The sequence below is a fragment of the Copidosoma floridanum genome, unplaced genomic scaffold, assembly GCF_036245765.1.
Source record: "Copidosoma floridanum isolate Cflo_tuat_1 unplaced genomic scaffold, Cflo_Japanese_pri ptg000013l, whole genome shotgun sequence".
In the NCBI taxonomy this organism is placed as follows: domain Eukaryota; kingdom Metazoa; phylum Arthropoda; class Insecta; order Hymenoptera; family Encyrtidae; genus Copidosoma; species Copidosoma floridanum.
The window spans coordinates 10,696,376-10,718,283 of NW_028321890.1; positions in this window are offsets into that span (position 1 = coordinate 10,696,376).

Sequence of the window (21,908 nt, forward strand, 5' to 3'; positions counted from 1 at the left end):
TTATTATATGAGGTGGGTATGTAGTTATTCGCTTCATGCAAAGTAATCTGAATCAGTGCAAAATATATGTGCTTTTGATGGCATTTTTTTTCTTTCATCACAAAGTTACAAGAAACAGGTTTTTGGTTGAAATCAAAGATTTTGCGGTTTAAACGTATAAATACGTAACGGTAAAAAAACTCATTACTTTTTTCAATGATTCTACGTTAGTGCTAACTTTTAAAGAAAAAATAATTAAAAGTTCGTGGTTTTCCAAGAGGCCATTTTTTCCCATACAGGTGGCGTTATTTCAAACTACTGCACGAAGCGAGTGGTTACAGGTTGAATCTTGGTCGCTGTACCAGAGAAAATGCTTCTCCTCGTTTCGCTGCAAGTTCATTTTTTGAAGTAAAACAGGATACTGCTCGCTCTCTCTCTCTTTTTTTTTTCCTTTTCATTTGAAGTTGCAATCAATGTAATTGTATTTTATTGTCACGGAGGGTCATTATCGTTGTCGCCAACCGAGGCTTGCTGTGGAGTGAGATAAAATTACGCAACAATGGTACAATTTTTTTTTTTTTTTCTAACTAACAATGTAGTCTTGGTCAAAATTACCGCACGATGCGAGACTCGATAGCGCTAATTTCTGCCCTCACTGCTTTACTTTTAGCGACTATTTGTATGGCTTTGACGTTACACCCACCACACCGGAGATCGACGCACCAAAAAATTGACCAAGTGCCCTTGCAGCCTGGGAAAGTTGATCCGACTAAAAGCAACAGTAGGTGCACACTCACATTTTTAAAAAATTTCACTTCCAACAGTAAGATGTCACCGAGTTGCGACGAAGAGGGTCAACAGCTCCGAGATTTACAGATTGGTGGTGACGCAATATGATAATGCATTACAAATCAGGGCAATACAACTATTATCATCCTTTGATCTGAGATCCCAGGGGTACGTCAAACGAAAGCTTCCGTAGAGTATTACCCATCACTGCCTTCGGATGCACCGGCATCGTGAGTATACACAGTGCGCCAACGGTGTATACAAATCATAAAATCATCGTGCCAAACGCAGCTGGCGCGCAATGTGCAGATCGTCAGAGGAGCATGCGGGTATACGTTATACGCGCGTGCTATTAGTTCATCGAGTGCGGGGTTGCGTTTCAAAAGTTGTATGCGTACGTACGAAAGCAAGCAATGATATAGGCGGATGAAATATACGGGACGGCGATGATCGATCGGCTAGTGCATTGGGCACGCGCGTGCGGTGTTAAGATATTTGCACCGTTACAAAAATGTGCATTAAATTTAATAACTATGTGTAGAAAGCAAATTTCATAAGCGGTTTTTAAATCAAATAAAAAATTGACATTAAAGTTTAAGAACACAATGTTAAATAGTAAGTGAGATTACTATCAATAGAATAGTGTAATTTTAAAAAGTATGTGTAGAAAATTGAAAAAAAAAAAATATATTAATTGTTACGGCATCAATCTGTAAAAGTATATAGTAATCATTTGTACAGTAGTGAAAAAACATGTATCTCTTGAAATAAATAAGTACATGTATGAAAAAATTTATTAAAACTTCATGATGGAAAAAATTTCCTTGTACTGTATTTTGAAACAATTTTATGTTTATAAGGTAAATTTTATGTAATAATTGTATCGTTTTCAGCTTAACATTCAATTTTATATTTAAAAAAGCGTTAAGTAAAAATTGTTAAGTGAATCCCGAATTGAATTTAAAATAATATTAAGTAGTCAATGAAAAAAAACTTACACATGCTTTTTAAACACTTTTCGGAAACAGGTGTTTTTCTTCTAGCTACAGAAAATAAAATTTTTTATGTCTGCAGATAAATTTTTATGGATTTTTAATCAATAATAAATATAAGGGTATGAATATTCATAACAAGTATCAAAATTGTTACATTTTTGTTTTTTAATATACTTTCTAAAGGTAACGAAAAAAATTATGTATCATGGCTTATGAATATTGATATTGTATGAAGGCAATTGATCGATTATGATTATAAATAATTTTAATTTACTGTTGATACTTTATTTTGAGTCAGAAAACGAACGTATTCACTAGTGGTTGATTTTTTAGGTTTTACTAAAGTTTTGTGTTGTTGAGAAGCACATTCTCACTCTACTAGTGTTTGCATAAAATCTTATGATAATCCTTATTAATTAGTTTTCAACAACGTTTTTTTTTGGGGCTAAATAAATTAGATTTTACATTCTCACCAATAAATTTTCATTTAATTTTACGTAATAGTAAGGCTAGAATTTGTAAATATTTAAAATAAATATTTGAATTTTAATACATTTATTTATCTTTTTGTTGTCATACAGCGATAAAAAAACTTTTATTAACTGATTTATTGAAATACATAAGATTTCGATGGAATTTCATAAAAACATACATGACATTTAAAACTTCTGTCATTTATCATATTTTAAGTTGCAAACTTATGAAATTTAATGTAACTTCTAACAGTGATAATCTGTGGTGGACGAGCGTCAGCGTCTTAGAGAATTTTTGGACAGGAATTTCAGCACTTAAGTAGCAGCGATGCCGATGTGCGCGACGGGAGCCCAGGCTTTAATTAAGGATTCACAAGTCTGCCCCGTACGAAAATTAACGGTGATTAAATATGTAACGTTTTTGTTAAACCGATTAGTGAGAATCGCGATCTATGCAACGCTGGGTTTATTTTGCAATTCATGCGTGTCTTGTTTATTATTGACTCGCATTTTAACTCTGCGCTGGTTTGCGAGATGAGGTTACTATACGGTTTTATTTTTGCTCCTTTAGGTGGTAAAAATGAAAAGATCAAAGTACTCATGCTATTTCGAGTGAAGCAAATCGATGATAATTATTGTGTCCATGCAATCTCAACTTGGTCAATGTTACTCATGTTGGGAGCGGTTTGTTTTTGTTATAGTATATGGAGTTCAAAAAATTTTTCTTTCTCATCTTAAGTTTTTGAAAGCAAAGTTATGTCGTTTAAATATTTGATGAATATTGGTGGACACGATAATCAAAGCTAGAAATACTTTTACGTTACGTTTGAACTAAATAGCTCCATGTTAAATGAAAAAATAACTCGTAAGAACTTACCTGCAACGATATCTCATTAAAAACACAAAGATTCTTTGTTTCATGTTTGCAATAACCTTTAGAAACATTACAATTTTATATAGCCCACTATTGTGTACAGTGCTTAAAAATTGAGCTGATAATGTTTTGGATTATACTTATACGAGGTGTGATCAAAAAGTAAGGTGACTTTTTGAATTGCGCGCGCTCTTTACACTCTAAGTTAAAAAATTTTTAGAACGAAGTTCTTTATGTCGTGTTACTCGGGGGGCTGGAATTTTAAAACCGACAAATTTTTTTTTTTTTTAACGAAAGTGGTTTACTCTTCCTCACAAGTTTCCCCCTTACCCCGTCCCCCTCACCGACTTTACACTGTACACTTCCCCTCTCCCCACTATATATGTATATATACCAACCGTCTCGTACTCTTCTCCATACCTTTAATTTTATTTTCACACAATAATTTTTATTTCACTTTGAATTTTTTTCTTTTACAATTCTAAAAAAAAAAAACATTTTCCAATAAAAAGATTAGAACCCTCGACCTCCTGCATATGAGTTCATTACCTTACCCACTCTGCTACGAGCGCTGCCGTCTGTAGAATCTCGATTTCTTGTACTTATGGTGTGGTTCATAACTAAAATATTCCATTTTCACATGCATTCACTGATAATACATTCGATTCATGATAAATTATATTTGTATTTGTTTTCTAAATACTAAATACGAGAAAAAAAAAAAAAAAAAAAACATGTGGACTAGAGTTGAAGAATGTATCAATGGTTTTTAAAGGCGCTTATTTCGAATTCGACAAACAAATTATGTTACAATATCACATAATTTCATAAATAAAGTAATTCATTAAATCAATCATAAATGAAATGCAATAAATACTAACTCCAATGGCTGTTGCTGTTAAAAACTAGTTTGGTGTTAGTATTTATTGCATTTCGTCCTACCCGCTGTTTTTGGAGTCATTAACATCATTCAATCATAAATGAATTATGTAAGATCATTAAATATATATATTTCGAGTTTCGTATCATTTTAATGGTTTTTAAGGGCACTTATTTTCAATTTGATAAACAAATAATGGCACAATGTGATTGAATAATTATATAAAAATAACACAAAAATTGTATTAATGGGCTATAATATCGCAAAAAAATAAGTGAAAAAAAAAATTTTTTTTTTAATTAATGAAATGAAATATAAAAATAAAATGAAATAAAATTACAAAATAAAATTACAAAATGAATAAATACAATGGAATGAAAAAAAATGAAATAAAAAAAGGGAATGAAAAAAAAAAAATAAATATGAAAATAAAAAAAGAAATCAAATAAAGGAAATACAAAACAATGAAGAAAAATGTAATAAAAATTAAATATGAAAAAAAATAAAACAAGAAATGAAAAAAAAAATAAATAAAACAAGAGGTAAAAAAAAAATAAAACAAGAAATTAACAAAAAAAAAAAAAAATAATGAAAAAATTATAAAGGAAATTAAAACAACACACCAGGGGGTATTAATGGGTCATGGGACCCACGGTAAGAACGAAGTTCTTTAAATATGAGATGAGTATAGACACAATTTCTCAGGTAACAAGGGAGTCGCCAGACCTACAGGAAGAACGAAGCTCTGTTAACGTTAGTACTGCATTCATGTTGTTTACTAAAACAAAAACTTGAAAAACGAATAAAAAAAACAAAAACAATAGTTTAGTACTCACGATGGTTGAACTTCGTGAGTACTGTATATTTGTGCACGACGTTCTCACGAAGTTCAACCATCGTGAGTACTAAACTATTGTTTTTGTTTTTTTTATTCGTTTTTCAAGTTTTTGTTTTAGTAAACAACATGAATGCAGTACTAACGTTAACAGAGCTTCGTTCTTCCTGTAGGTCTGGCGACTCCCTTGTTACCTGAGAAATTGTGTCTATACTCATCTCATATTTAAAGAACTTCGTTCTTACCGTGGGTCCCATGACCCATTAATACCCCCTGGTGTGTTGTTTTAATTTCCTTTATAATTTTTTTATTATTTTTTTTTTTTTTTGTTAATTTCTTGTTTTATTTTTTTTTTACCTCTTGTTTTATTTATTTTTTTTTTATTTCTTGTTTTATTTTTTTTCATATTTAATTTTTATTATGTTGGTACACTAGTCATGATCATATATTCATAGTTTTGACTATATAGCATGTGTTGTTTTTATGTGAGAGACTTAAAGGTTAGACTCGTGTTTGCGTACTTGGCGATTTCTTTTTGTTGAAAATAATGGAGCAAAGAGTTTGTATTAATTTTTGTGTAAAAAATGGTATTAAGTGCTCAAAAACTCTTGAAATGTTGACAGTGGCCTACGGTGAGTCAACTATGAGCAAAAAAATTGTTTATAAGTGGTATAAGTTATTCCAAGAGGGCCGAGAAAATGTTAATGATGAACCTCGCTCTGGGCGACCCAGCACGTCAAATACCGACGAAAATGTTCAGAAAGTGAAAGAAATGGTGCTAAAAGATCGTCGAATTACGATTAGAGAAATAGCTGATGATCTTGACTTATCGTTTGGCTCATGCCAATCAATTTTGACGGATGTTTTGGGTGTGAGACGTGTATCTGCGAACACCATGATAATGCACCTGCGCACAAGTCGTTATTAGTTAGTAGTTTTTTGGCCAAAAACAGTTATTCCATCATGCCTCAGCCACCATATTTATCAGAGTTGGCCCCCATCGACTTTTTTCTCTTCCCAAAATTGAAAAAGCCCATGAAAGGACGAAGATTTGCTACGATTGAAGAGATTAAGGCTACATCGCTGGAGGAGCTCAAAGCAATACCCAAAATAGCATTTCAGAAGTGTTTTGACGACTGGAACAAGCATTGGCACAAGTGCATTGTATCTGAGGGGGATTATTTAGAAGGAGATAACATAGTTTTAGATGAATAAATAAATATTTTTTTATAAAAATGAAATGTCACCTTACTTTTTAATCACACCTCGTACGTACACATGGGCTCTTATCGTGGTAAATAAATTATCAAAGAAATACTTTTACTATAAAGTCGGTGAATTGGTTACAGAACAAATTGCATAAAAAATCAGTACGTAATAAGTAACTATTAGTTAAAATAATCGTCTTATATGATAGTCAGCCCACCAGCTCCATTGTTTTGAAGACTTTTTAGCTGAAAGTTATTGCGCAATGTTATTTTTGTGCAGTGTTATTATTGTATATCTGTACAGTGACGTGTAAATATACCCAGGAGCTGAAACTACAACAAATGCAAACTAGTGATATTTTTCATTAGTATTTATTTCTTGTTAATTATGATATGTCTTGCCCCAAGCTATGACTTACTCACAAGTATCGTGAACAAAAATAATCGTACTGTAAGTACTTGCGTAAGTATATAAATTATTTTTGAGACTTACTGTTCTACGATGACCCCATTTAATTATTACAACAAATAACTTTAGCAACTAATTCAGTTCTAGGTGAAAGACGATGGCAAGTAGAAGTTCTCACTTTGAGTTTCAAGAAAAGTGTTTAAATTTTCCAAAAAAAAATAAATTCTGGGGATTTTTTTTTAGCTTTTCAGTAACAGCAATGTCATAAGTAATGGAAATCTGAAAAAATGCACTGATCTGTGTAAAGTAGTTGTTTTTATGAGAGGTAACAGGTTCTCACTAGTTAAGGTGTACAACCTTTTTTTTTGTCGTTCAAACAAACAAATTGTATTGAAACATGATTTCTTATCTAAGGAAATTAGAATTATTTATGATTTCATTGCATCGGTTTGCAACCTATCCTCTATTGAAAGAAATATTAATAAATGACGTACATTAATTGTTTTGTTAACAGCTTGCTCTGTATGTATTTTTATTAACATGATAAATAAAAGTTAATCGGTCACATAAACAAATCTTCACGCGTAAAAATTTTTACGTTTGGCCAAACTTTGGCCAAGCTTGGGCAATGAGAAAATCCCAAACTTGGATTTTTGTTGGAATATTTGACTCAAGTTTAGCAAATGTTCTTCCAAACGTCTAAAAAATTAATATGTTGCGTCAGGATATTAGTTGGTCTGCATTATATGACGTACGAAAAATATTAAGTAAAATATTCCAATGAAAATCCAAGTTTGGGATTCTCTCATTGCCCAAGCTTGGCCAAAGTTTGGCCAAACGTTGACCACATGAATTTTGGCGAAATTTTGGCCAAACGTCAAAATTTTTACGCGGGTTACGAATAAAATAAACCAGCTGTCGATAACCTTGTAAAATTTTTTGCTGAAAGTATAAATAAAAAATGTAGAGCCATATTAATTTCATTATGATTAACATGTATGAAAGTTAAGACTAAAATTAGTTATAAATTCAATAATATAAAAAGTAATAATAGTGCCGTACCTACTTAGGACCGATAACTCGCGTGAAACCAACTGTGCGAACAGAGTATTTTAATTTCCTACATTACTTTTATGTTATCAGTTACAAATATTTATGTTCTATTATTGGTGATATGAATATTTATTTATTCAACAATGGCAGTATAGGAAATGAATATCAATATACTTTCTTTGAAAAAGGCTACATTCCAGGCGTCAGGACGGTTACAAGACCAATAGGAGCGAGTAAAAAGGACGGATCTTGCATTGATCACATCTTTCTAAAAATAAATATTAATCATGAAATATTTAAAATTAAATCTATGATAACTGACGACTACTCCTTGATTTGCAGTCTGGATTTTGAAAATAAGAGTAAAAATAATGTGCCAACAATTAATTACAATAAATTAATTAGAAATGCAAGTCGAGTGAACTGGTCAGTTGTTAGTAGTACTTAATGCGATATCAAGTGGCGCGGTCGCGCCACGAAGGCGAGTTTGAGAAGCTGACGATGACAATGCCGTGGCTACAGCGTACATTATTTACTTCTATATTTGAATACCGAATTTTTAATAAATAAAAAAAATACTCATCATTATATTACTAAAAATTTTTTAATGCAATATTACATTTAGTATGTTCTGCACGGGGGCACTTCTATTACCTAGAATGTATAATACACGCTTTACATTTATATTTATATTCTTCTATTTATTATATTTTCTTGTAATAAAAAATTCGTCTAATAGACAATTCAACAGTACACATTTTTTTTCATATATTTCATTTCTATTTGAAACACGAAAATTCAAATTTGAACGCCGCGCACGGGAAATGTGCGTCTAGTACGTTAAGAAAACGCTAGAGCGCGTTCACCCAAAGAAGGGAAAACCTGCTACTCAAAAGGAAACAACGTTAGCATGAAAGGCACCAGCGCGCAATGTAAAGGAAGTCCTCTTCCAGCGAGCCTGGGACGCGGTAAATTCGTTGCTCACCCAGACCTGGAACTTTCTCGTGCACCGGTACATTACCGCGACGAGCACAAAGGGAGAGAAAGAGACGAAGTACGAAGGGCAAGAGCTGAAAAGTAAGTTTATACACCACCTACAGGTAACACTTCCCCTAACCGGTTCCTACTTGGACTTTCGGTGCTCGACCGCTTTAAGCGTGGAGACGACGCATCCCCAAGTAGTCAAAGCACTAGGGTTAGTGACCACGTTCTTAGGCGAAGTTCCTGGGTCGACGACTTGAGCAGTGCTCAAGACACCCAAGGGCCCTGAGAACGACCTAACCTTACGTGACTTGGTAGGATAGGTAGTTACCTAACATTAACCTTCCGTGGTTGTAATAAAAATTCGTATTAGTCTAACCTAACGTGTTTAAGCAGAGATATTAAGGAGGGAAAATTCAAATTGTCATTTATGTAAAATTCTCTATTAAAAAAGGCGGATAAATTTTAAGTAAATTATCGAGTATATTATATATTTCCTTTTTTCATTATTAACGTAAATAATCGCGATTACTTAAATATAATTAATACATGTAAGAATTGAAGATACAATTTCCTTAGAATCATATGATTGAATAAATATAAGATAATTAAAAATAAATTGATTGTACTTATTTAAGCAAACCTTCCCCTCCACGTAAGATTGCGAGTTCCTTTTATAGTTTAAGATAAAAACTAGAAAAATAGCTGTTAAGATTTGAAATCGTTTATACAAACTGAGAATATTATATGTACCCCAAAAAGGGGCAGGAATAAATTAAAAAACATATTAGATTAGAAAAATATTGAATAATTAAAAAAAGATATTAAATTATTAAATTAATTAAATTAAGGGAATATTCAGAAGAATTTAATAAAGTAATAATCAATAAACAATTGCTGTATATTGTGCAGGAATTAATTGATTATTCAACAGATAAATTTTGAAACTTAATAATAATTATTTTTAAATATTGTATATAATCGGCAATCTGAGCAATTTCGCTCTTTTACACAGGGCAACAAACCCGCCTTTCGACGTATAAACACTAACATTGTTTGTGTGTTGGTTCCCAATCTTAGAGTTTCCTCGGTACAGATAATATTCTTAGCCGATTGTTACCACCACTAATTGACCGGGGTTATACTCAAAGAAAGGGAAGTTGTAGTTCAACCATGATTCTTAACAATAATATTTGTGGAAAAACTATTAAAACATGGTAATGAGATGCATGGTTAAACAAAATTACCAAAATCTCTTTTTCTTTCTCCTTCCTCAGTTTGCCATGACTAGACCGTTAAGTTGGCCGCATACTGGCTACAAAGATATCGATACTATTGATTTACTGTGTCAACGTATAGTCAACTCGTTCTTAGGGTCTTAAAGCTCTGTAAAGTATTATTTAAAGTATGTATATATATTTATGCATAGAAAATTTACAAATTCCTGATTATTAATTATTAATATATACATCCAAATATATATTATACCAACACAATAGTGAGTTTCAGGAACCTGTTGCATGGATAAACCTTGAAGTTAGTCGCACTTGGGCTATACATTGTACTGACTTCTTTAGTGCGTAGAAATCAATATCTTAGCAGATTTTCTTAAAGAGCGTAGAAATGAATATTGCGCAGAATACTATACATATAGTGCAACTGTACATCTTTCTGCGCAATATTGCTCAGAAAGCTTCAGCTTCAAGAGTTACTACGTTACAAGGTTTGCATCTTATTAATTTCGATCCCTCAGCTTGCACTGCAAATATTTAAGCTATTCTTGAATATAACAGACTGTGGGCAGAATATCGCCCAGATTTAAATAGTTTCGATATACCACCAGATCGTAAAAAATATCAAAATTTGAAAGTGCATGATACGCGGTGGTGCATAAATCGGAATACGGCATTAACAGACGTGGAAAGTTATTTAAATCACATTTCTAGTGATACGTCATATATTTTTGGTTTACCAAACAATGATGGAGTTTTTTGCTACGCTAATTCTTGTGTACAAAGTTTATTTTATTCTATGACTATTAGAAGAATTCTGTTGCAGCATCGTGAAACACATACTGTCAAATTATTATTTCAATAATATATAAATAAAACTAATGTCAACATACGACTATTAAGAGAGTTTGCTGGAGAAGAATACACAACAAGTAAGCAGCAAGATGCCACTGAGTTTTTATTAAGTCTATGTAATAAATCACTTATATTGAAAAATGTTTTAAAAAACGAACAAAGTCTAACAATCAGGTGTCCTGGTTGCGACGAACGACACCATAGTGAGACATCTAATTATATTGTTACTCTTTCTTTGTCAGAGGATTCTCGAATCTGTACACTTCAAGAACTTATAGATTACAATATTGGAAATTGGCAAGTGATTGTGATAATGGATGTTGCTTAAAAAAAATTAAAAAACTAGATTTAACAATCAGTAATTTTACTGTAGTAATTTTACAATAAATGTTATATGAAAAAACTCATAAAGGTTTTGTTAAAATGATGAACTTCAAAATAAATGCGATACCTAACTGTAAAGTAGATATAAATAGTAAAAAGTATCAGGTTATGAATGGAGTATTTCACTACGGTACTACATCACAAGGTCATTACACAAATATGATGCGACAAAAAAACCAGTGGTTTTATATCAATGATAATAATGTTGTCAAAAAACAATGGCCAAGAGGTGCTAACGATCTTTATATTTTATTTTTAGAACAAATTTAAAATACTTTCATAAGTTAAATAAATAAAAAAAAAAATTACAAAAAGAAAACAATTAACGTACACAAAATCTGTACGCTCATGTAGGTCATTTGAATAATTTCTATTTAAAAACCATGCAATAATCAATAAATGGTATAAACCCTTATATTCAATTTTTAAAATAATAGATTCACTTAAAAAGTTGAAAAAAAAACTTAAATCTCCGTAAAAAAATTACTTTTATGTAAAGTAAAGTGTGAGGCAAGTTTGACGTGTTTTAAATCGATTGAAAAATAATTACGACTTTAATATATTATTAATAAAAATATTATTGAAAAAAAAAAACAAAAATAATCAATAATTGCTACAAATTTTAATATTCAATTTTTTACGTAATAGATTGTCTTACAAAATTTACAAAAAATAACTGAAATCCCCATAAAACCCGGGCCGGCAAGTTATACAGATTTATTAACTTTCCAAAATATTGACATTTTTTGCTTTTATAATGAAAATAAAACATTAGGCTTGACTATTTGTTATTCAGTACCTTAAAAGTATTATAAAAATTAATACATTCCTTATTCAAGTATTACAATATTTGTAATGTCAAAAACTTAAATATTTCTTTTATATCTCATTACTTTCTAAATCTTCCATTTCGTTTTGTAAAATTTTTAATGCACTCAGATATTTTTATAAAGATATTCATTTTAATACTAAATAAATTTTAGTAAATTATAACTCTTTGATGTATCAATAAACTTGACTAATTTTAACTGATCTCATTACTTTTCAAACGTTCAATTATTGTGTGCAAAAATTTTTATTTAATAACATATTTTAATTAAGATATTCATCATAGTGATAAATAATTTCATGTTTATAATAACTCTTTGACGTAGCAACAAAACTGACTATTTTTTGTTGATCTTATTACTTTTTAAATATTTTATTTCGCTAAATATTTTCAAATAAGTAGCATTAGAAACATGTTAACTGAAACACTTGGAGGTATTGTAGTCTTTGCTATGAAAATAACTTTTGTTTCACCGTATAACGTTATTAGTTTTGTAAACATGATTATTTTGGATGTATTTCAAACACATCAAACTCGCCTAACCTTTTACTTTATATAACAGTTAGTTTTTTTATGGGGATAAATATAGATTTACCCCTTGAAAGTCTTGTAAACTGTGTAAGTGCCTGTATTACTAAGTCATTGAAAAACTAACGCAGACATGATAAAAAAAGAAACCCGTGGATCACAACTGGCTTAATAAATTCATGTAGGACCAATGATACTTTACAAAAATTGGAAAAAGGATGTTAATAATGAAAATAATTTTGAAATTTACAAAAATTACACAAGGGTTCTGAAAAAGTTATTAATTAAAGCAAAAAATAAATATGAAAGGATGTTATTATGTACAGCAGATTCTAACACACTATGGTTGTATGTTAAAAGTAAGATAAGCAAAAGGCATAATAGCATTTATTGATGTTTGTAAGGCTTTCGATTGTGTGGACTATGGGTTATTACTGAACAAACTAGAGAATTGTGGAATTAGAGGAATTGCACTTAGATTATTTAGTAAATATGTCATAGGAAAATGCGGACTCTGGTAAACAATACCGCAAATGAATTCAAGATAGTAGATAACACGGTACAATACTTGGGCCAATACTTTTCCTTATCTACGTGAACTCCCTACTTTATCAAGTAGAGGGTATCTCATCCTATGCAGGTGACACAATGGTTTGTAGTAGTTCTAACTCATGGTCAAAACTTAACAATATTCGAACTAGTAAACTACATATAATATTTAACTAGTTCTATCAAAATAAATTAGCAACTAATATTCAAAAAACAGTATTTATGACATTTGGTAAATATGAAGATTCTCATCCCAGCGATTTCTCAGTTACTGTTAATAATACTGATATTTGTAGAATAACTGAAACAAAAAAATATTTGATCTCGGACTGTCAACTTCGGTGAAAGGATCATGTAACCAACATTATAAAAAAGATCAAATATCTGCTGTTTGTGTTTTACAGATTGAAATTTGTACTTAATACAAGTAATCTACTGTCAGTTTATTATGTACTATTTCATAGTATTGCCACATACGGAATATTTGTGTGGGGTTTGGCTTACCGCAATATACTGAGTATACTGACTAATTCACAAATGCGTACATTAAAAATTATTTTCAAGGACAATTTTGTAAACATAAATACTAATTCAGGCCTCTCACAATTCAACAAGTTTACAGATATGAATGTTTTCTATGTAAATATAACAATTTAAGACGGCAATTCCTAGATAATAATACAGCAACCAGAAATCTGCCGTGCCATGGAAAAAAGCCGTAAACGACATTTTTATCAAAAATGAGTTATTTATACCGATCGATTCGTCAGAGAATGCCACATTTAATGGCATTTATAAAAATTCAATATCTTTTTTTATTTAATAATAATAACTAATTAAAGATCCATATAAATCTGCCATCCCGAAAAAAGCCGTAAGTAATAAAAATATTAAAATTCGTTCTGTCGTTAACGGGAAAAAACGCCGTAACAGCACTTACACTTTTTTTACTCGGTATTAGTCAGCGAGAAAGGCTACTGATGTCACACTAAAAAAACCGCTTGCACTTACGCTTTTCTTTCCTTGGAGCTAGCGTAAGGCAAATCTCTTCGTACAAGAAAAAAAAAGCGTAACTATACAAAGCAGCAGCAAATTTCATGTGTATACATATATATATTTATATATATACGCTGGCTCTGCAGCAGCTAATACGACTGACGGATAGTAATGTCATAGTATATAATCATTAAAGTTATAAAATAAAAAAAAACTTGTACATTTTTTCATGAAATTTTAAAAAATTATTTTAAACGAATACTTACTCTTTATGTAACATTATTACGTTATTAAGGTAGTTCCGTTGTCTAGTGCTCTAGTCAAGTAGGAGAGTTTCACTTGTATATATATACGTATGTACGTACATTAGTGTTGGTATTCTGCTACCATCTGTCATTTATAACCATTGGTTACGTCACGGAGCTGGAATAGGGCACACGTGTTTTTCACCGCTCGTTTTCTGGCACGTTTTGCTGTTGTTCTAGAGGTCCGGGACTTTGGTCCTGGATGCAATACTGCCTTGTGTTGAGGGCTAGTGCCGCTGTGCTGTTGGCACCCGCAGTGGTCTGCTCTGTCGACCACCATGGCCTCCTCCCAGGATGGCCATACTTCTAACCTAACCCAAAGTGATACCCCTGCACAATTGCAGGCCAAGAAAAGTTACTCGAGTGTCGTTTCCTCTCCGAACAAAAATCAAGCTGTTATTCTGGATTCCGTTGAAGGTGTTTCAATCGACGAACATATTGATGGGCTTGAAGCTATCATTGATGCAACGGCGATAACGTTTATTTCGAAAATATCAGGAGGTAGAGTTTGTATTTTTCTTAATGGAGAATCGGCTGTCCTTTCTATTGTCAACAAAAGCGTAAATATAGCCGAAGTGTCTCTCAAAGATCGTCCGCTGCTAGAAAAAAACAAGAGAGTTGTCCTCTCCAATGTTAACCTGGTTATTCCACATGAAGTTATTGTACAAGCCCTTAAGGCTCGTGGCATCAATCCTGTGTCTGGACTCAGCTATATTAGAGCAGGCCTAGCAAAGCCTGGTAGAAGCCATATTCTCTCTTTGAGAAGACAAGTTTACATAAAAGAGGAAGATGAACCAGTCCTACCTGACTCTTTGCAAATCTCCTACGAAGGAACAACCTACTGGATCTTTTTGAGTACTGACTCCACGACGTGCTTCCTCTGCAAGCAGAAAGGACACGTAGCCAAGTTGTGCCCGTCGGGTACCTCAGACAAGATTTCTATGGATCAGGTCAGTGAAATTGAAGGGATGTCTACTGCTCCTATAAATCAACAACAGTCCTCCTCTCAAAGCAACTCTACACCACCGTTTGTTGTGCCTCAAGTGCAGGTGCCTAGTGGAATGGCTGCCAAGAAAAGGTATTTAACCTCAGGGGGCTTGTTTGATACATTGGACAGCCTTTATCAGATCGTTACCAAGAGTACCAGAACGGCCATAACCAAACTCAAAAAGAAGCTGAGGAAGAGGAGTCCCTTGGTGTCCAGCACAGAATCTGCTGCCAGAGGACAAGAGGATAACAACTTCTCCTTCGAAGCATTGTGTCATGAGTCCTGCTAAGCCCTTAGATAGTGCTTCTCTCAGAATTCTCTTCTGGAATGCCCGCAGTGTTGAAAACAAGTGGTTTGATGTGCTTAGTGTGATAAACGGTTTGGATGTGTTTGTCTGTGTTGAATCTTGGTTAAAGCCCAAGTTCAATAAGAAAGTTACGGGTTTTAATATGTATAGGTATGACAGGACTCTCTCCAAGGGGGGAGGCATTCTCTTTTTAATTCGTGACAATCTCTCCTTTTCCGTCCTTCAAGATATTAAGTCACCTAGTGTAAATGTAGAAATAAGTGGCATCAAAATAGAGAACTTGGCTGCCCCCTTGGATGTCCTGGCCTGCTATCGAGTCCCTAATATTACATTACCTCAGTCTCAGTGGGAGGTGATAGTTGGTAACACAGTGTCCAGGCTAAACTGTTTGTTACTTGGCGACTTCAATGCACATAATCCAGCTTGGAATTGTATCAAGTTGGATACTAACGGTACTACATTTGAAAATTCTATAGACAAGTCAAATCTATTCCTTCTAAATAACGACACGATTACTCATATTGATCCTCGCACTGGGACTAAATCTAATCTAGATTTGGTCTTAGCTACCCCCACTGTGGCTGATAAAATCAGACTTGAAGTCTTTAAACATACATGGGGATCAGATCATTACCCAGTATATTTAGAAATTGGTATTGAAAAGCATATATATGACAGGAAGTCCTTTAGAATTACTACTAAGCGTACTGACTGGAAAATTTTTGTAAAAGAACTAAATGCGTGCTATGACTCTTTTTTAGATGTTTCTTATGACAACATGTCTGCCTGTGATAAATATGAATTTTTCTTCAATAAAATTAAAAAGGCTATTGTTAATGCTTCCCCCTCTAAAAAAGGCAGCCCCTCCTAAGGATCTAAGCAACAAAACAATCCCAATCTTTGGTGGGACTCTGAATGTCACAAGGTTAAAAGACTCAGAAGGGCTGCTTTCAAGAGGTGGGAGTTTACTCGTAATCCAAAAGACTGGTGCGAATATAAGCGAGCATGCGCTGTAGCCCTTAAGACTTTTAGATTTAAGAAGAGGGAAAGCTTTAGGAGGTTTGCAGAAAGCCTCAACTTCCAAACTAGTCCTAGTTATTTCTGGAACAAATGTAGAGTTCTTAAAAATCGATGGGTCAATGTATCTCCTCCTCCTGTGTCTCAACAATTACAGAAGACACAGGCAGAGGAGCTTTCTGCTAGGCTTGCACCTCCTTGGGCTCCATCGGATCCAATCCGTTTGTCCCAATGTATGGATAATGAGTTTTTTCAGGCTCCTTTTAACTTCTTAGAGTTTGACGTCTCTTTAGATAGCAAAAACATCAGGTCAGCACCTGGCCTGGATGGAATTAACTATGAGATGTTGGTTAAATTATCGCCTAAATTCAAACTTCTTCTTTTGGACATTTTCAATGAAATGAATTCAATGGGTGTCTTTCCTGAAGACTGGAAGAAATCATACATCCACTTTATTCCTAAGCCAAGTGGTACTGGTGTCAGGCCCATTGCTCTGACCTCATGTGTTTGTAAACTCTATGAAACTTTAGTTAAAAATAGGTTACAGTGGTGGGTGGAATATATGTCATTCCTACCTGCCACCCAGCACGGTTTTAGAAGGGGCAAGTCGTGTGCTGACAGCCTTCTCAATATCAGACTCAGTATCGAGAAGGCTTTTATAGAAGGGCAGCAGGTTTTTGCTGCTTTTTTAGATGTACGTTCAGCCTTTGATAATGTGAACGTGGATATTCTTCTTGATCAGATGGCCACATTGGGCTGTTCTAGTAATATTTTGTGCTTTATCAGTCATATTACGCATACCAGGTACTGGTACTCATACTTAAATGATATTGAACCTAGGTTTTCTCATCGGGGGGTACCACAAGGGGGAGTATTAAGCCCCCTGTTGTACATTATTTGTGTTTCCTCAATCTTTCGCGATCTGGACGATCGGGTATCCATCCTTCAGTTTGCTGATGACGTTGCAATGTTTGTTGAATCTGCAAGTGCCGAGGATGGGTGCCCTATCCTGGAGGGTGGAGTCGAGGAGGCCAGCGACAGGCTCTCCAACCTTGGCTTAGATCTTGCCCCTGGTAAAACTGTGTTGGTTCACTTCAATAAAAAAAACATTGTACCTGGAAGCGTAGCTATTAATGTTAATGGCGTTGAAGTCCCTTTATCTGAATTCGTTAAATTCTTAGGTATTTATTTTGATTATAGACTAAACTTTAAGAAGCAAACTGACTCAGTCAGATGCCGATGTTATAAAGCTTTACAAATTATTAAGTTTCTTTGCGGTACGTGGTGGGGCAGTGATCCACTACTGCTGATTACTTTGTACAAAAGTTATGTCCGGTCAATTTTGGAATACGGTGCTTATTGCATACTATGTCTACAACCACTCTATTCCCCTAAAGCTTGAGAGAATCCAAAATGCTGCCATCCGTATTGCATATGGATACCGTATTTCTACTCCAAATAATGTGCTGATTGCTGAATCTAAAATGTTAACTGTTAAAGAACGCATCAAGTTCCTACTTAAAACTCATGTTTCTAAGGTTTTGGCGGGCTCAAATGTATACCTGTATAACAAGATCATTGAATTCTACAACTATTTTAGTACTTTTCCTGGTAAAGGGTCTTACTTCCTGGGGGAGTGTATCTCTGGTGTCTTGTCTCTAAGAGGGCATATTTGCCCTACTAACTTTACTAAACCTAAATCCTCCTGGAATCACAAGGTTTACGATATAGATCTTGACACGGGTAAAATCTACCAGGACCAACCGGAGGCTAGAGATGCACTTTCCCTTTGGTTGCAGAGCCTTGGGAAGGTTCATATTTATACAGATGGCAGCAAAATTCTGGGAAATGATCACGCGGGTGCGGCCGCTGTTTGTTCGGCACTTAATGTGGAAGTTGCCAAAAGCGTTTTTAAAGAGGCCTCCATATTCACTGCGGAATGCATTGCCATGTGCGAAGCAGTGAATATTGCACTTACTCAACCAACATCAAATTTTCTCGTTCTCTCGGACTCCCTTAGTGTGTTGCAAGCTTTAAAATCTTCCACCTTTAATACGCTTTCCAACCCGTTCTTAGACAAACTCAAGATCCTAATTAATCAATTCTTGTCTACTGATACCTCAGGTACCATTCAGTTTATGTGGATTCCGGCCCACCTTAGCATTCCGGGCAACGAGAGGGCTGATGAGGTTGCTAAGCTGGCCACTATGTTCAACCATTGTGATTACAAGGCTGTACCATTTTCTGATCTCAAAGCTAGTTTTAAGAAAGAGGCCAAAGACTGTACACCTAGGTGGGTGTTAGAGGCCGGTCAAGAAAAGGGAAAGTTATTCTTTGAAAAATTTTACAACGATAGATCTACTCCCTGGTTTAAAGGCATAAACCTGACAAGGAGTCTTATCGTCACGATAAATCGCTGTCGCGCAAATCACTACAATCTGGCTGCGTCATTAGTGAGAGTTAATATTGTTAATGAATCGAAATGTAAATGTAAAAACTCCAATGAAGATTTGGATCGTGTCATATGGCAGTGCCATCTATACGATGTTCCGAGAATTACCTTGTACAACAGTTTGGCTAAGTTAGCTTACTTCCCCCCGTTTCAATGTGACGAATTCCTGTATGATCCTAACTTTAAGGCTTTCAGACAAATTTGTAAATTCCTAGAGGAATGTAAATTAAATATTTAAATTTATATATGTGTTAGCTTTGTAGCTATGAAAGCCTTTAAGGTCTTAATAAAGCTTATTTTCAAAACTAAAAAAAAAAAAAAATTTATAACCGTTAAGCTGATTTTCACATCTTTCTTGGCAAATATCTTTGGAAAATGCCCCATTACCAGCATTTTACATGACAGGATTGCGAAGACCAGATATTTTTCTACAAGTACATTATAATTTGTCTGCTCAGGTTTTTTAGTGTGAGTTGGGAAATGCCTGTAAAGCTGATATTTTGATGCTCTGCCATATAAGCTCGTGTCAAAAGTACAATTTTAAGCTGGAATATCTCGAGATTTGGCTTCACTTAGGGTATAAATAAGGGTATCGTTTGATTCAGTAGATCAAAATCTATTGAATGAAACATATTTTATTTCATAGGTTTTCGCAAGGGAGATACCTTAAATAAATTAGTAATGCATGCATAGTTTGTCACCTATTGAAAACTGTTTTTAAGGTAAACTAGGTATGATATTTTTCTTTTCTGCATAATAAAGTTGACTTTCATTCAGGAAATATGAAAATTTGTACTTACGGTTTTGATTCTCGCATACTTTCCCTCTAAAAAAAGCCGTAACTGCATTTGTATGTATTCTAATGAGACTTACGGCTTTTTAACGTTGGATCGCGTAACTGTGCTCATTGACTGTACCTAGTAAAAAAAACGTATGTGCAGTTACGGCTTTTTTTCAAATAAAAGTGTGTGAATGAAAAGCCGTATGTGCAGTATCTATTTTCCCTTTCGGGAAATCGTTTTTTCTTCGCGTGTAGCGATTAGATCATGCCCTAATTACCCTAGAAACAGTATTTTCGCTATTGAGAAATTCGATTTTCATCATGTTTTTAACATAAATAGTTTTTGTCAATTTTCTCAATTTGACACTGGCTGCACTTACGCTTCTTTCCGTGGCACAGCAGAACTAAGAGCATTTCGTTAATTATGTGTAGTCTGAACAGTGGTAAGTGCAGATACAAATATACGGTCATTTCTGTTTACAATAGAATGCCTGAAGAACTTAAGGTACTAAATAATTTAAAAAGGAAAAAAAACAGAGCTCTGTTAAAAAACTGGATCAGATTTCAAGATCCCAATCAATAGTTAATGCATAAATCTACAGCATGCATTGTTAACTTCTATTATTTTTTACTATTACTATTATTATTACTATTATATTTACTTTTATTATTACGTTTTTTTTTTTTTTTTTTTTTATATAAATTTTTTTTTCATGCGATTGAACCACACCAGCGTACGGAAACATAGTGTTTTCTCCCTTGCTGGATAAATGCCAGTTAACTATTGTTTATAATATATTGTTCTGTGCAATCTTCTGTAACTGTTACAATACAAATATTAAATTTTAATGTATTTTGTGGTGCAAATAAATAAATAAATAAATATATAAAGAAAAAGTTACATTTAAAATTAAATATACTACACATTATATGTCAATCATATAATTATAAAAATCAAAGAAATAATTGGTGCCAGATCTTGCTTCTGTTTATCTATTTATAATAATTAATTAAGTTTTAACATTCCGATCATTAATTTACATAACAAAGAGATTTACTCACTTTTAAGACTTAGTTGTAACCTACTGAGGTATATTTAATTTTGTAAAGAATTAATTAATTGACGAGGATTTTATAGTATGAATTTCGATGATGCCTTAAAACTACTGTCTGCACGGACCTAAGATCTTTCATTTAGCTTAGTTCTCATACTGTTTGTTGCCAATTGTACTTAAAACTGTATTACTTACATTTAGAGATTGATTGTTTCATTTTGAAAATGTATTTGTTTTTAAGCATGGCATGAAGAAGTTTTATAAATAGACAAAAAAATTTTTTAGTTAAAATGCAGCGTTTTCCTGGCAAGCAAAAAGATACATACATATACTTTTACGATGGCCATAAGTATTATTTAGACGACCGTGTAACACCCATTCTAAGATGTAGTAAAAAAAGAAGTGGTTGTCGTGCTGTCATATATCTGGAACATCTAAATAACTTGCAAAATCAGGAAGTTCAAGTGTGCGGGCAACACAGTGATATGGCAGATCTTCTGTTTCCGTTACGAGAACAGTTCAAAGATGAAGTTCGAACGTTGGCAAGAAGTACTTTTGATGGTCTCAAACAAATATATGATTTTGTTAAGGCTAAAGAGGAGTAAGTGTACATCTGACAAATAATACAAGATATTTCATTTTATGTGTATTTCTTTTTAACTTAATTCATTTCTGAGTAAAAAAATTTTTTTTAATTCGATTGCAATGTATATATGTTAGATGTATTGTTGGCGCTCGTAACTGAATTATTACGCATGCGCGACAGCAAGAAGACGAGACGCTGTGACGCTGCACTTCAGCGTCTAGTAACTTCGGTTTTCGTTCACTCTCGCGCAGTCAGCCAGTCTGTACACACACGCATTCTCCGTCTTCGCTTTTCTTTTACCTTTTCTGTTCGTTTATTCATTGAACTCAAGATAGTAAAGTGTAAAGATAGTCAAACCTCAAGATAGTATAAATAAACGTTTTTAAGTTTAATTCGATATTTGCACTGTGTTTTATTCGCCAAGTCACCCGCCTAATCCCATACTGCTAACAGGTTATGGGCCCTAATTGGTAGTGTGGGTGTGAAATCTGTTCGATCGCGTCTTGTGTTCTTCTTCTCTTTTATTTTTTTCCGCTCCGCGCTTGAGCTTGTCGCGCGTTCTCTGTGT